We start from the raw sequence: 17209 nt of genomic DNA, 5'->3' as shown, positions 1-17209 counted from the left end.
CTTTTAATTCAATTTTAAAACCAGTTTGGCTAGTCTACCTTGCATTCTACGATCTTATCAAACAAAGGTAAAACCAGTATGATCACATGGTGCGACAAGAATAAACAATTATTAAGCCAGTTAGCCAGTCCATCCCACAATTCCCTCCTTTTGTGTCTGTGAAAATATCGAAATATTGAAATGGCTGTTTCCATGAGCCAGAGAAGAACCAGTCAAGCCATCCTCGTTGTGGAACCGAATCTCCGGTCACAGCTCTCTGCATGTTCCTAATAGCCTGCAGGGCATCATGGACCGAGCAGGACATGCCGGCAGGGATGAAGGGGCAGCACGAGTCTTCCACCATGGCACACACACAGCCCCGCTGGGTGGCCACTCCGTCAAGAGCAGGGCAGCACTGGAAAATCACCTGGGCCATGGCGTCTACCCAGCCTGACTGATGCGCCGACACAGGCCCGGAACCTGCCTTCAATAGTCTTCAAATGCAGGGCGTTCCTTGCCGCTCCCACTCAAGGGAACTGAGCCATTACGATTTTGGATGAGACTGACCAGTATTTGTGTTTGAGGGACACATCCGAGCCACACACTGGATCATGGTCGTGAGCTCCGTCAATAATGTGCCCAAATGGAGGTCATTGATTCGGGAATAACAGAACTTCTGAAGATCCCTAGATGATTATTTTTATACATAATATTCAAAAATACATCCCCATCGTCAATGGATACAATTTTTCGGGTAAATTCACTAACCAGAACAGACTGGGCCTGGTTCTAATACAACCACTATTTTAATCCCAGAATGCCTGTTTTGGACACTGTTTATGGTGGGAAAATAGCTCCAGAACCATCCTGGATCATTATTTTTACACAGAATAGTGAAAATACATCCATCTACACATTCAACACTAATTATGGGTAGACGCACCAACCAGAACCGACTGGGCCCGGTTCTAATACGACCACTATTTTAATCGCAAAATGCCTGTTTTGGACAATGTTTATGGTGGGAAACATTATTTTTATAGAAAATAGTGAAACTACATCTACCTACTCAATCAACACAAATTCTGGGTAAATACACCAACCAGAACCGATTGGGCCTTGTTCTAATACAACCACTATTTTTATCGCAAAATGTTTTGGACACTATTGACGGTGGGAAATATTCCCAAAACATCCCTGCATCTTTAATTTTACTCATAATAGTGAAAATGCATCCATCCACACAATTGACACTAAATCTGGGTAAAAGCGGCAACCAGAACCGACTGGGCCCGGTTCTAATACGACCACTATTTTAATCGCAAAATGCCTGTTTTGGACAATGTTTATGGTGGGAAACATTATTTTTATAGAAAATAGTGAAACTTCATCCACCTACTCAACCAACACAAATTCTGGGTAAATACACCAACCAGAACCGATTGGGCCTTGTTCTAATACAACCACTATTTTTATCGCAAAATGTTTTGGACACTATTGACGGTGGGAAATATTACCAAAACATCCCTGCATCTTTAATTTTTTACATAATAGTGAAAATGCATCCATCCACACAATTGACACTAAATCTGGGTAAAAGCGGCAACCAGAACCGACTGGTCCCGGTTCGAATTCAACAACCATGCAAAATTAAGATCCATTGGAGGTTTTTTATTCTTGTATAAAAAAAGCCCCAAAACATCCCTGCATGATTATTTTTAAACAGAATAGTAAAATATACATCCCAATCATCTTTGGACACAAGTTTCAGATATAAACAGCAACCAGACCCGACTGGACCCAGTTATAATGCAACTACTATTTTTTATCGCAAATTGCATGTTTTGGAGAAATTTTATGCTGGGAAATAGCCCTAGAACCATCCTGGATCTTTAATTTTAGACAGAATTGTGAAAATACATCCACTTACACAATCAATACTAACTCTGGGTATAAGACCCAACCAGAACCGACTGGGCTTGGTTCTAATACAACCACCATGCAAAATAAAGTGCCCCAATGGAGGTCATTTATTCGGGCATAAAATAACTTCTGAACATCCCTAGATGACGATTTTTATACAGAATAGTGAAAAATACAACCCCATTCCCATCGGACACAAGTTACGGGTGTATACACAAACCAGAACCGACTGGGCCTGGTTCTAATACAACCACTATGCAAAATAAAGTGCCCAAAGGGAGGTCATTGATTAGGGCATAAAAGAACTTCTGAAAATCCCTAGATGATTATTTTTAAAGAGAATAGTCAAAAATACATCCCCATTATCATTTGACACAAGTTCCGGCTACATACATCAACCAGAACCGACTGGGCCTGGTTCTAATAGGACCACTATTTTAATCGCAAAGTGCCTGTTATGGACACTATTGACGGTGGGAAATATTCCCTGAACATCCCTGCATCTTTAATTTCACACAAAATAGTGAAAATGCATCCATCAAATCAAATGACACTAATTCTTGGTAAAAGCACCAACCAGAACCGACTGGGCCCGGTTCTAATTCAACCACCATGCAAAATAATGATCCATAATGGAGGTTTTTGATTCTTGTATAAAAAAGCCACAAAACATCCCTGCATGATTATGTTTAAACAGAATAGTAAAATATACATCCCCATCATCTTTGGACACAAGTTTCGGATATAAACAGCAACCAGAACCGAGACGACCCAGTTATAATGCAACTACTATTTTTTATCACAAAATGCATGTTTTGGAGACTATTTATGGTGGCAATTACCCCTAGAACCATCCTGGATCTTTATTTTTAGACAGAATAGTGAAAATACATCCACCCACACAATCAACACTAACTCTGGGTAAAAGCACCAACCAGAACCGACTCGGCTTGGTTCTACTACAACCACCATGCAAAATAAAGTGCCCAAATGGAGGTCATTTATTCGGGCATAGAAAAACTACTGAACATCCCTAGATGATATTTTTTAATACAGAATAGTCAAAAATACAACCCCATTCCTATTGGACACACGTTACGGGTGTAGACACAAACCAGAACCGACTGGGCCTGGTTCTAATACAACCACTATTTTTGTCGCAAAATGCATGTTTTTGACACTATTTATGGTGGGAAATAGTCTCAGAACATCCCTGGATCTTTATTCTTACTGAGAATAGTGAAAATACATCCACTCACACAATCGACACTAATTGTGGGTAAAGCACCAACCAGAACGACTGGGCCTGGTTCTAAACAACCACTTGTAATTAAAGTGCCCAAATTGAGGTCATTGATTCAGGCATAACAGAACTTCTGAACATCCCTAGAATATTATTTTTATAAAGAATAATCAAAAATACATCCCCATCATCATTGGACACAATTTCTGGGTAAAAACACGAACCAGAACCGACTGGTCCTGGTTCTAATACAACCACTACTTTAACCGCAAAATGCCTGTTTTGGACACTGTTTGTGGTGGGAAATAGCTCCAGAACCATCCTGGATCATTATTGTTATACAAAATAGTGAAAATACATCCACTCACACAATAAACACAAATTCTGGGTAAAAGCACCAACCAAAACCGACTGGGCCTGTTTCTAAACCACCACTTGTAAATAAAGTGACCAAATGAAAGTAATTCATTCGGGCATAACAGAACTTCTGAACATCGCTAGATGATTACTTCTATACAGAATAGTCAAGTATACATCCCCATCATAATTGGACACAAGTTTCGTATACAAACACCCACCAGAACCGACTGGACCCTGTTATAATGCAGCCACTATTTTGCATCGCAAAATGCATGTTTTGGACACTATTTATGGTGGGAAATAGCCCCAGAACTGTCCTGGATCTTTATTTTTAGACAGAATAGTGTAAATACATCTACCCACACAATGAATACTATATCTGGGTAAAAGCACCAACCAGAACCGACTGGGCCTGGTTCTTAAAATCCACCACTTGTAAATAAAGTGCCCAAATTGAGGTCATTGATTCGGGCATAACAGAACTTCTGAACATCCCTAGATGATTATTTTTATACAGAATAATCAAAAATACATCCTTATCATCATTGGACACAATTTCTGGGAAAAACCCCAACCAGAATCGCCTGGGCCTGGTTCTAATACAACCACTATTTTAATCGCAAAATGCCTGTTTTGGACACTTTTTATGGTGGGAAATAGCTCCAGAATCACCTAGAATGATGCCAATGAAAGACTTACATGGATAGGACGATTTTACACTATATACACAGGAACTATGTGTCTCTGACAGTGTGTTTGGCAGCAGGGGAACGTTTCAGTTCCACTATTTTTATCGCAAAATGTTTTGGACCTTATTGACGGTGGGAAATATTCCCAGAACATCCCTGCATCTTTAATTTTACACATAATAGTAAAAATGCATCCATCCACACAATTGACACTAAATCTGGGTGTTACGATCTCGCCGCGTAGTGCGACGCGATCGGAGGGGAAGTTGAAAATAACGATCCATAATGGAGGTTTTTGATTCTTGTATAAAAAAGCCCCAAAACATCCCCGCATGATTATGTTTAAACAGAATAGGAAAATATACATCCCCTTCATCTTTGGACACAAGTTTCAGATTTAAAAAAAAAATACAACCCCATTCCTATTGGACACACGTTACGGGTGTATACACAAAACAGAACCGACTGGGCCTGGTTCTAATACAACCACTATTTTTGTCGCAAAATGCATGTTTTTGACACTATTAATGGTTGGAAATAGTCTCAGAACATCCCTGGATCTTTATTCTTACAGAGAATAGTGAAAATACATCCACCCACACAATCGACACTAATTGTGGGTAAAGCACCAACCAGAACCGACTGGGCCTGGTTCTAAACAACCACTTGTAAATAAAGTGTACAAATTGAGGTCATTGATTCGGGCATAACAGAACTTCTGAACATCCCTAGAATATTATTTTTATAAAGAATAATCAAAAATACATCCCCATCATCATTGGACACAATTTCTGGGTAAAAACACAAACCTGAACCGACTGGTCCTGGTTCTAATACAACCACTACTTTAACCGCAAAATGCCTGTTTTGGACACTGTTTGTGGTGGGAAATAGCTCCAGAACCATCCTGGATCATTATTGTTATACAAAATAGTGAAAATACATCCACTCAACATGATAGTTTTCATTGTAACTTAATTTCTATCACTTTGAACGATGCCAAATAAAAAACTTACTTGAATTGGACGATTTTTCACTACATACACAGTAACTGTGTCTCTGACATTTTGTTTGGCAGCAGGGGAACTTTTCAGTTTTTATTGCCTTAATGTACTTTTTATGCCCTGAAAATCACGTTTTGGCCAAGTATGATTGTTTTCATTATAGCTTAATTTCTATCTTGAGAATGATGCCAAATGGATAACTTCCTTTAACTTACTTGATTTTTCACTTTATACACAGTAACTATGTGTCTCTGACAGTTTGTTTGGCAGCAGGGAAACATGTGAGATTAGACAAAGTATCTTTGCAAATGCTTGTTCATATTGTATAAGTTTTTGTGAGTATAACAGCATCATAGTCATCCTTATGGCTGACATGTCAGCATAAACACCCAACTGTCTGACTGAATAAACAATCTTAGTCTTGTAATTAGGGTGACATGTCAGCACAAATGCTCAACTGTCCGACACTGATCAATTACTTTTTGCCCTGCAAATGACTGAAATGTATCTGTCCAAAGTCCTAGTGACAACTGTCAGTTTTTCCTGTATTTGAGACACACACACTGGTCATTCGACTAGAGTTGCAGGAACATCGCGTTGAACAGGACCCTACTGTAGGAACTCTCACTGTCCACTTTGAAGTCTGGTAATAAACCAATTGGTCCGGGACCAATGAAAGTAGAACAATAATTAGCAAGGGCTTTATAGTCTTGGTCTGTTAATAGAGTCAGGGACTTAACTAAGACAAAGTCAGGGACTTTTGGTCTTTGTGTGTTCAGAGATATTGGGTTAATCACTAAGTAGAGATCACTTTCGGGTAATTTAGAAAATAATTGTTGTTTAAACTATTAAGTAGGTGATTAATATGGGTCAGAAAGCAACAAAAGGAATGGGTTTATTGTCAGAATGCAAAATGAAAATCGGAGAGTTACCGGGACGAGATATCATGGTCCAGCTTGGGCTAAGCCTAGTGGCCACCCAAAATGGCCTCCGACCCAGGGAATTACAGACCAAAAATATCTTCCACACCACCACATCTAACAGCTTTTACTCTCTCGACATTGTCGGGAATGATTCTGCCAAGGTAGCTGAAAGTCTAAGAGAACAGTCTGAAGATATCTGCCCAGCAGCACCAAGACAGGAACAACAAACATGGGGAGACACAGTTGGAAACCTTCACGTGGTGTCTCCTGAGAGGCCGCTCGCCGCGGCCTGCGAATTCCAACAAATACCACTCAGAGCTGCCAACAAGGAACGTGGCACCCTACGTTTTTCATCCAGCCGGAGACATTTGACTGCCCCTCACCTCCGACTACCCCCCGGATGAAATAACCCGCGTTCCAGTGGCAACTCTAGCGCTATCTGAGGGCAATCCTCAGGCGCTTGTAGTGCAACAACAACAACAACAACAACAAACATGGCCATTACATGTCACCCTGAAGTTCATGGGAGACCGGACGACAAGTGGTTAAACCAATTCTCACAGTTGCCCACTCAACGAATCATAATTAACCACGTATATGCAACTGACCTAATGGACAACCCATTGCCCCCGGACACATTGCCTATGGGGATGGATCATCATCAAAAACCCTGGATGGAGAAAAACACAACGTATATGCCGTGGTGACTCAAAAAGACAACCTCAAGACAGGATGACTCCCCGGCGACTGGTCTGCACAAGCCGCAGAAAAAGTGGCACTGACAGAGGCATGTAGACTATTCCTAGAACAAGACGTGACGGTGGAAAGACACAGCCCAATCCCTGCTGAATTCCTAAGAGAAATGCAAAATCATTCCCCAGAAAAAGAGAAACTGCAATGGGAAACAGAAGGAGCCACTCAACACAAGAACGGACTCTATGCAGTAGAAAACACGCCATGCGTGACACGATCATTGTTTGAAGTAATTGCCAAATTGAGCCATGGGAGGAGCCATGTCTCAACAGGAGGGATGATCAGTACAGTACAACAAACAATGCATGTTCCCAGAGGTCTCCAAACTTACTTAAGTTTTTTTGGCAATAAACTGTCTGAACTGCTGTAGACACAACTCTCAAGGCAATGAACGACCCAAGCATGGAACAAGGCAAACAGGAACATATCCCTTCGAGCTTCTGAACATGGATTTCATCAAACTGAACCAAAGTGCTGGACTCGTCGAACAAACCATTAGAACAGTAAAACTCAGACTCAGAAAAACCATGGAAGATACAGGAAAACCATGGCAAGAATGCCTGAGCCTGGTAGAAACGTACATGAGAATCATTCCAACAGCACAGGGATGCACACCATTTGAGGCAGTGAAAGACAGACCCTTCCACTTAACAATGTGGGAAAAAGATCTGGTGGTAGAAGAGAAAGGAGAAACAGAATCCCTCACTAAGTGGTTATGCAAAATGTTCCACCAGTCGGTTCTGGTTCGTGTTTTTACCCAGAAATTGTGTCCAATGATGATGGGGATGTATTTTTGATTATTCTTTATAAAAATAATATTCTAGGGATGTTCAGAAGTTCTGTTATGCCCGAATCAATGACTTCAATTTGGGCACTTTATTTACAAGTGGTTGTTTAGAACCAGGCCCAGTCGGTTCTGGTTGGTGCTTTACCCACAATTAGTGTCGATTGTGTGGGTGGATGTATTTTCACTATTCTCTTTAAGAATAAAGATCCAGGGATGTTCTGAGACTATTTCCCACCATAAATAGTGTCAAAAACATGCCTTTTGCGACAAAAATAGTGGTTGTATTAGAACCAGGCCCAGTCGGTTCTGGTGTGTGTATACACCCGTAACGTGTGTCCAATAGGAATGGGGTTGTATTTTTGACTATTCTGTATAAAAAATTATCATCTAGGGATGTTCAGAAGGTCTTCTATGCCCGAATAAATGACCTCCATTTGGGCACTTTATTTTGCATCGTGGTTGTAGTAGAACCAAGCCCAGTCGGTTCTGGTTGGTGCTTTTACCCAGAGTTAGTGCTGATTGTGTAGGTGGATGTATTTTCATTATTCTGTCTAAAAATAAAGATCCAGGATGGTTCTAGGGGTATTTGCCACCATAAATAGTCTCCAAAACATGCATTTTGCGATAAAAATTAGTAGTTGCATTATAACTGGGTTGTCTCGGTTCTGGTTGCTGTTTATATCCGAAACTTGTGTCCAAAGATGATGGGGATGTATATTTTACTATTCTGTTTAAACATAATCATGCAGGGATGTTTTGGGGCTTTTTTTATACAAGAATCAAAAACCTCCATTATGGATCTTTATTTTGCAAGGTGGTTGAATTAGAACCGGGCCCAGTCGGTTCTGGTTGGTGCTTTTACCCAGAATTAGTGTCAATTGTGTAGATGGATGCATTTTCACTATTATGTGTAAAATTAAAGATGCAGGGATGTTTTGGGAATATTTCCCACCGTCAATAGTGTGCAAAACATTTTGCGATAAAAATAGTGGTTGTATTAGAACAAGGCCCAATCGGTTCTGGTTGGTGTATTTACCCAGAATTTGTGTTGGTTGAGTAGGTGGATGTAGTTTCACTATTTTCTATAAAAATAAAGTTTCCCACCATAAACATTGTCCAAAACAGGCATTTTGCGATTAAAATAGTGGTCGTATTAGAACCGGGCCCAGTCGGTTCTGGTTGCCGCTTTTACCCAGATTTAGTGTCAATTATGTGGATGGATGCATTTTCACTATTATGTGTAAAATTAAAGATGCAGGGATGTTTTGGGAATATTTCCCACCGCCAATAGTGTCCAAAACAGGCATTCTGGGATTAAAATAGTGGTTGTATTAGAACCAGGCCCAGTCTGTTCTGGTTAGTGAATTTACCCAAAAAATTGTATCCATTGACGATGTATTTTTGATTATTATGTATAAAAATAATCATCTAGGGATCTTCAGAAGTTCTGTTATTCCCGAATCAATGACCTCCATTTGGGCACATTATTGACGGAGCTCACGACCATGATCCAGTGTGTGGCTCGGATGTGTCCCTCAAACACAAATACTGGTCAGTCTCATCCAAAATCGTAATGGCTCAACTCCCTTGAGTGGGAGCGGCAAGAAACGCCCTGCATTTGAAGACCATTGAAGGCAGGTTCCGGGCCTGTGTCGGCGCATCAGTCAGGCTGGGTCGCCGCCATGGCCCAGGTGATTTTCCAGGGCTGCCCTGCTCTTGACGGAGTGGCCACCCAGCGGGGCTGTGTGTGTGCCATGGTTGGAGACTCGTGCTGCCACTTCAATATTTCGATATATTCACAGACACAAAAGAAGGGAATTGTGGGATGGACTGGCTAACTGGCTTAATAATTGTTTATTCTTGTCGCACCATGTGGTCATACTGGTTTTACCTTTGTTTGATAAGATCGTAGAATGCAAGGTAGACTAGCCAAACTGGTTTTACAATTGATTTAAAAGATCGTGGAATGTAAGAAAGACTAACTAGTTGGCCTTTCAATTGTTTGTTCGCCTCGCGAAATATAAGAAAGGCTGGCTAACAGGGTTTGCAATTGTTTCCTTGAATTGTGCGATGAAAAAAGGTTCAACTTCAGGAGTAACTGTTACTCTCCAGGTCATCCAGGGTCAAGTGCACACTTGGAAACTTTCATATTCGACCAAAATGTGCTTATCAGCGCATAAAAAGCACATTTGGTGGTACGCGGAAAGAACGGCAGCAGACAAAAAGGCTATTTAGAAAGGTATCACCACTACGCATAAGATCGTCGGCTACTCTGCCCTCACTGGAAGACATTGCCAGCCCTCGTTACCTCAGCAGAGCCAGGGAAATGATCAGGGACCCATGCCACCCTGGTCACAATCGGTTCCAGCTGCTGCTCTCTGGCAGACAGACGCTGTAAGTTTCCCACATCCGTTGGGACTCTAAACTTGGGGTAACACAACACAATCCCTTCTGTGTAATATCTTCGGGTGAGGTAATATGAATAGACATTAGGTACAAGGTGATCTGACACCTACATGCTAAATGAAGGTAAGTGAAAGACAGTGAGAGGTAAGTGATCCACTCAGGGGGTGGTGATGCAATGTATCCATAAAGGCAGAATTGTAAATTAAGAGTCTGGAGTCATAACTTGTAAAACTGTGTAAAACTGTCAGAGACACAAATGTCTCTCTATACATAGTGTAATATCAACAAATTTTATAATTTAATAAGTTTTTCATTTGGCATCATTCTAATGGCTAGATATTAAGTTATAGTGAAAATTATGATACTTGGCCAAAACGTGATTTTCAGCGCATGAAACGCACGTTAAGGCAATAAAAACTGAAATGTTCCCCTGCTGCGAAACAAACTGTCAGAGGCACAAAGTTACTGTGTATATAGTGTGAAATCGTCCAATTCAAGTAAGTTGTGCATTTGGCATCATTCTAAGTGATGGAAATTAAGTTATAGTGAAAACAATGATACTTGGCCAAAACGTGATTTTCAGCGCATGAAACGCACATTAAGGCAATAAAGACTGAAATGTTCCCCTGCTGCGAAACAAACTGTCAGAGGCACAAAGTTACCGTGTATATAGTGTGAAATCGTCCAATTCAAGTCAGTTTTGCATTGGCATCATTCTAAGTGCTAGAAATTAAGTTATAGTGAAAACTATGATACTTGGCCAAAACGTGATTTTCAGCGCATGAAACGCACGTTAAGGCAATAAAAACTGAAATGTTCCCCTGCTGCGAAACAAACTATCAGAGGCACAAAGTTACTGTGTATATAGTGTGAAATCGTCCAATTCAAGTGAGTTTTGCATTTGGCATCATTCTAAGTGCTAGAAATTAAGTTATAGTAAAAACTATGAAACTTGGCCAAAACGTGATTTTCAGCGCATGAAACGCACGTTAAGGCAATAAAAACTGAAATGTTCCCCTGCTGCGAAACAAACTGTCAGAGACACATAGTTACTGTGTATATAGTGTAAAATTGTCCAATTCAAGTAAGTTTTGCATTTAGCATCATTCTAAGTGATAGAAATTAAGTTATAGTGAAAACAATGATACTTGGCCAAAACGTGATTTTCAGCGCATGAAACGCACGTTAAGGCAATAAAGACTGAAATGTTCCCCTGCTGCGAAACAAACTGTCAGAGGCACAAAGTTACCATGTATATAGTGTGAAATCGTCCAATTCAAGTAAGTTTTGCATTTGGCATCATTCTAAGTGCTAGAAATTAAGTTATAGTGAAAACTATGATACTTGGCCAAAACGTGATTTTCAGCGCATGAAACGCACGTTAAGGCAATAAAAACTGAAATGTTCCCCTGCTTCCAAACAACTTGTCAGAGACACATAGTTACTGTGTAGATAGTGTATAATCGTCCAATTCAAGTAAGTTTTTACTTTGGCATCATTCTCAGTGATAGAAATTAAGTTATAGTGAAAACTATGATACTTGGCCAAAACGTGATTTTCGGCGCATGAAACGCACGTTAAGGCAATAAAAAACTGAAATGTTCCCCTGCTTCCAAACAAACTGTCAGAGACACATAGTAACTGTGTATATAGTATAAAATCATCCAATTCAAGTAAGTTTTGCATTTAGCATCATTCTAAGTGATAGAAATTAAGTTATAGTGAAAACTATGATACTTGGCCAAAACGTGATTTTCAGCGCATGAAACGCACGTTAAGGCTATAAAAACTGAAATGTTCCCCTGCTGCGAAACAAACTGTCAGAGGCACAAAGTTACTGTGTATATAGTGTAAAATCGTCCAATTCAAGTAAGTTTTGCATTTGGCATCATTCTAAGTGCTAGAAATTAAGTTATATTGAAAACTATGATACTTGGCCAAAACGTGATTTTCAGCGCATGAAACGCACGTTAAGGCAATAAAAACTGAAATGTTCCCTTGCTGCGAAACAAACTGTCAGAGGCACATAGTTACTGTGTATATAGTGTAAAATCGTCCAATTCAAGTAAGTTTTGCATTTAGCATCATTCTAAGTGATGGAAATTAAGTTATAGTAAAACTATGATACTTGGCCAAAACGTGATTTTCAGCGCATGAAACGCACATTAGGGCAATAAAAACTGAAATGTTCCCCTGCTGCGAAACAAACTGTCAGAGACACATATTTACCGTGTATGTAGTGTATTATCGTCCAATTCAAGTAAGTTTTTCATTTAGCATCATTCTAAGTGATAGAAATTAAGTTATAGTGAAAACTATGATACTTGCCCAAAACGTGATTTTCAGCGCATCAAACGCACGTTAAGGCAATAAAAACTGAAATGTTCCCCTGCTGCGAAACAAACTGTCAGAGGCACATAGTTACAGTGTTTATAGTGTAAAATCGTCCAATTCAAGTATGTTTTGCATTTAGCATCATTCTAAGTGATAGAAATTAAGTTATAGTGAAAAAACTATGATACTTGGCCAAAACGTGATTTTCAGCGCATGAAACGCACGTTAAGGCAATAAAAACTGAAATGTTCCCCTGCTGCGAAACAAACTGTCAGAGGCACAAAGTTACCGTGTATATAGTGTGAAATCGTTCAATTCAAGTCACTTTTGCATTTGGCATCATTCTAAGTGCTAGAAATTAAGTTATAGTGAAAACTATGATACTTGGCCAAAACGTGATTTTCAGCGCATGAAACGCACGTTAAGGCAATAAAAACTGAAATGTTCCCCTGCTGCGAAACAAACTATCAGAGGCACAAAGTTACTGTGTATATAGTGTGAAATCGTCCAATTCAAGTAAGTTTTGCATTTGGCATCATTCTAAGTGCTAGAAATTAAGTTATAGTAAAAACTATGATACTTGGCCAAAACGTGATTTTCAGCGCATGAAACGCACGTTAAGGCAATAAAAACTGAAATGTTCCCCTGCTTCCAAACAAACTGTCAGAGACACATAGTAACTGTGTATATAGTATAAAATCATCCAATTCAAGTAAGTTTTGCATTTAGCATCATTCTAAGTGATAGAAATTAAGTTATAGTGAAAACTATGATACTTGGCCAAAACGTGTTTTTCAGCGCATGAAACGCACGTTAAGGCTATAAAAACTGAAATGTTCCCCTGCTGCGAAACAAACTGTCAGAGGCACAAAGTTACTGTGTATATAGTGTAAAATCGTCCAATTCAAGTAAGTTTTGCATTTGGCATCATTCTAAGTGCTAGAAATTAAGTTATATTGAAAACTATGATACTTGGCCAAAACGTGATTTTCAGCGCATGAAACGCACGTTAAGGCAATAAAAACTGAAATGTTCCCCTGCTGCGAAACAAACTGTCAGAGGCACATAGTTACTGTGAATATAGTGTAAAATCGTCCACTTCAAGTAAGTTTTGCATTTAGCATCATTCTAAGTGATGGAAATTAAGTTATAGTAAAACTATGATACTTGGCCAAAACGTGATTTTCAGCGCATGAAACGCACATTAGGGCAATAAAAACTGAAATGTTCCCCTGCTGCGAAACAAACTGTCAGAGACACATAGTTACTGTGTATGTAGTGTATTATCGTCCAATTCAAGTAAGTTTTGCATTTGGCATCATTCTAAGTGCTAGAAATTAAGTTATAGTGAAAACTATGATACTTGGCCAAAACGTGATTTTCAGCGCATGAACCGCACGTTAAGGCAATAAAAATTGAAATGTTCCCCTGCTTCCAAACAAACTGTCAGAGACACATCGTAACTATGTATATAGTATAAAATCATCCAATTCAAGTAAGTTTTGCATTTAGCATCATTCTAAGTGATAGAAATTAAGTTATAGTGAAAACTATGATACTTGGCCAAAACGTGTTTTTCAGCGCATGAAACGCACGTTAAGGCTATAAAAACTGAAATGTTCCCCTGCTGCGAAACAAACTGTCAGAGGCACAAAGTTACTGTGTATATAGTGTAAAATCGTCCAATTCAAGTAAGTTTTGCATTTGGCATCATTCTAAGTGCTAGAAATTAAGTTATATTGAAAACTATGATACTTGGCCAAAACGTGATTTTCAGCGCATGAAATGCACGTTAAGGCAATAAAAACTGAAATGTTCCCCTGCTGCGAAACAAACTGTCAGAGGCACATAGTTACTGTGTATATAGTGTAAAATCGTCCAATTCAAGTAAGTTTTGCATTTAGCATCATTCTAAGTGATGGAAATTAAGTTATAGTAAAACTATGATACTAGGCCAAAACGTGATTTTCAGCGCATGAAACGCACATTAGGGCAATAAAAACTGAAATGTTCCCCTGCTGCGAAACAAACTGTCAGAGACACATATTTACTGTGTATGTAGTGTATTATCGTCCAATTCAAGTAAGTTTTTCATTTAGCATCATTCTAAGTGATAGAAATTAAGTTATAGTGAAAACTATGATACTTGGCCAAAACGTGATTTTCAGCGCATGAAACGCAGGTTAAGGCAATAAAAACTGAAATGTTCCCCTGCTGCGAAACAAACTGTCAGTGACACATAGTTACTGTGTATATAGTGTATAATCGTCCAAATTAATTAGGTTTTTCATTTGATATCATTCTAAGTGATGGAAGTTAGGGTTAGGGTTAGGGTTAGGGTTAGATTTAGGGTTAGGGTTAGGGTTAGGGTTAGGGTTAGGTTAAGTTATAGTGAAAACTATGATACTTGGCCAAAACGTGATTTTCAGCGCATGAAACGCACATTAGGGCAAAAAATTTGAAATGTTTGTTAGGTCTGAAAATACAACTTCAGGAGAAGGCTAAGAAAGAGTGAGTTAAATTTAAATAGAAAATATGTATTACCAGACTGCAAAGTGGACAGTGAGAGTTCCTACAGTGGGGTCCTGTTCACTGCGATGTTACTGCAACTCTAGTCGAATGACCAGTGAGTTTGTCTTAAATACAGGCAAAACTGACAGTTGTCCCTAGGACTTTGGACAGATACGTTTCAGTCATTTGCAGGGCAAAAAGTAATTGATTAGTGTCGGGCCTGGAATCTGTAGTCAATGGTTTCCAGACGTAGGGTGTTCTTCGCTGTTCCTACCCTGGGGAACACCGCCATCATGATTTTGGAGGAGACTGACCAGTGTTTGTATACGAGGGGGACATCCGAGCCCCACACTGAATCATGGGGGAAGAAATCAAAGCTCCGTCGTTGACGCCTGGTGGGTGATGTGGGTTGGCGTCGACAGTTGGAATCGAGTCTGCTGTTATAACGTACGTGTGGTCGGATGCAGATGTAGGGACACAGAGCCCAGTTATATTGGCGGGGATGATCATATACACTTGCCATTCGCAGAGCCACCATATTTGGTCCAGTTTTGTCCATGATTGGGAAGGAATGTGTCTGATCTCGGCACACCTGGTGACGTGAACTTGGTCTAAAGGGGTCTTCGGATCCGGTCTGCTGAAGTTGAAATAAGATGGATAACAGTCTGTTCGGTTGTTGCACTGGACTTACGTTGCGGTATTGACTGTAGCTGATAATGGTACTGCGACCATGGTATGTAGGCGGTCGAGCTTTGCTGGAAGGATTCTCTCAGATTATCCAGGATACAGATGTAGGTGAGGTTGGCGAGTTCTTCGTTCTGTCGGTTGGACCATAGCTGTGGTTGTGGCGCGGGCTGTGAGTGCGGTGTATCTGTATTAACTGTTCCTCATCTTCGGGTTGTACTCGTTTTCTTCTTGTGTTTGGACATGGGCGAGAATTAGGTGTATCTCCTCAGGCTTAGGTGTTCCTGCCGTACGGATTTTGAGTAGGCGCTTGGCGGATGGTTCTACGAAGGGGTTCACACCAATCACTTTGGGGACCATGGCTGGACTAGTAGTGCGGATGGTGATAGTAAAGAGGGGGTCTTTTCCTGGTCGGTCCGGTCGGAGGCATAGGTTGATGCAGCCTTTTTGTTGGATATTGGTCGTGAGCTCCAGTGTATGTTTACCATCTTTGATGGTCGTGGCTTTCTTGGTGAAGTTAGCGGTCATGGTAGTAGCTTCTTTGGAAAGGGGCCATCTGATTGTCTTGTAGCCTGTATGGAGGAGGACCTGGTCCCAGGTGTCTGGCCAGACCACTCAGACTCTGGGAGCTTGTAGGTACCAATAGAAATAACTGGAGTCAGTCCTGTGTAATCCCAAGTGAGTAAGATGTAGGCTGAGCAAAGGGACTTGAACGAGATTGGTGTCTTGGTTAATGGGATGCAGATTTGGAGGCCCCTGATCGTTTCCTGAACCAGCTAGTGGGCCATTCTCCTCCAGTGGGAGTGTACCAAGGTTCTGGTACGTTCCCCCCATGTGGTTGAACACAGAGCGGTGATGATGATGATGAGTACCCACTTCATTCTTGTACTATGTTTACTGTGGGACTGATGTATCCAGGTGTCTCTTCCTTCGATTTTGATGGCAGTGGGTGTGGGCAAAATCACACGGTGAGGTCCGTCCCAACGTGGAGAAGACCAGCACTTTCTTTTTATCACCTTGACGAGTACCAGGTCTCCTGGGGACAGGACCTCCTCTGTGGGAGACAGAGAAGATGTCGGCAGATTATTTTGCATTCATCTCAGTTATTTCTTGGAACATTTTGCATAACCACTTAGTGAGGCAAACTGTTTCTCCTTTCTCTTCTACCACCAGATCTTTTTCCCACATTGTTAAGTGGAAGGGTCTGTCGTCCACTGCCTCAAATGGTGTGCATCCCTGTGCTGTTGGAATGATTCTCATGTACGTTTCTACCAGGCTCAGGCATTCTTGCCATGGTTTTCCTGTGTCTTCCATGGTTTTTCTGAGTCTGAGTTTTACTGTTCTAATGGTTTGTTCGACGAGTCCAGCACTTTGGTTCAGTTTGATGAAATCCATGTTCAGAAGCTCGAAGGGATATGTTCCTGTTTGCCTTGTTCCATGCTTGGGTCGTTCGTTGCCTTGAGAGTTGTGTCTACAGCAGTTCAGACAGTTTCTGCCAAAAAAATTGAAGTAAGTTTGGAGACTTCTGGGAACATGCATTGTTTATTGTACTGTACTGATCATCCCTCCTGTTGAGACATGGCTCCTCCCATGGCTCAATTTGGCAATTACTT

Source organism: Stigmatopora nigra, chromosome 8 (genome assembly GCF_051989575.1).
Source record: "Stigmatopora nigra isolate UIUO_SnigA chromosome 8, RoL_Snig_1.1, whole genome shotgun sequence".
Lineage (NCBI taxonomy): Eukaryota > Metazoa > Chordata > Actinopteri > Syngnathiformes > Syngnathidae > Stigmatopora > Stigmatopora nigra.
The sequence above is the reverse complement of the archived record's forward strand: the minus strand, read 5'-3'. Positions refer to the sequence as shown.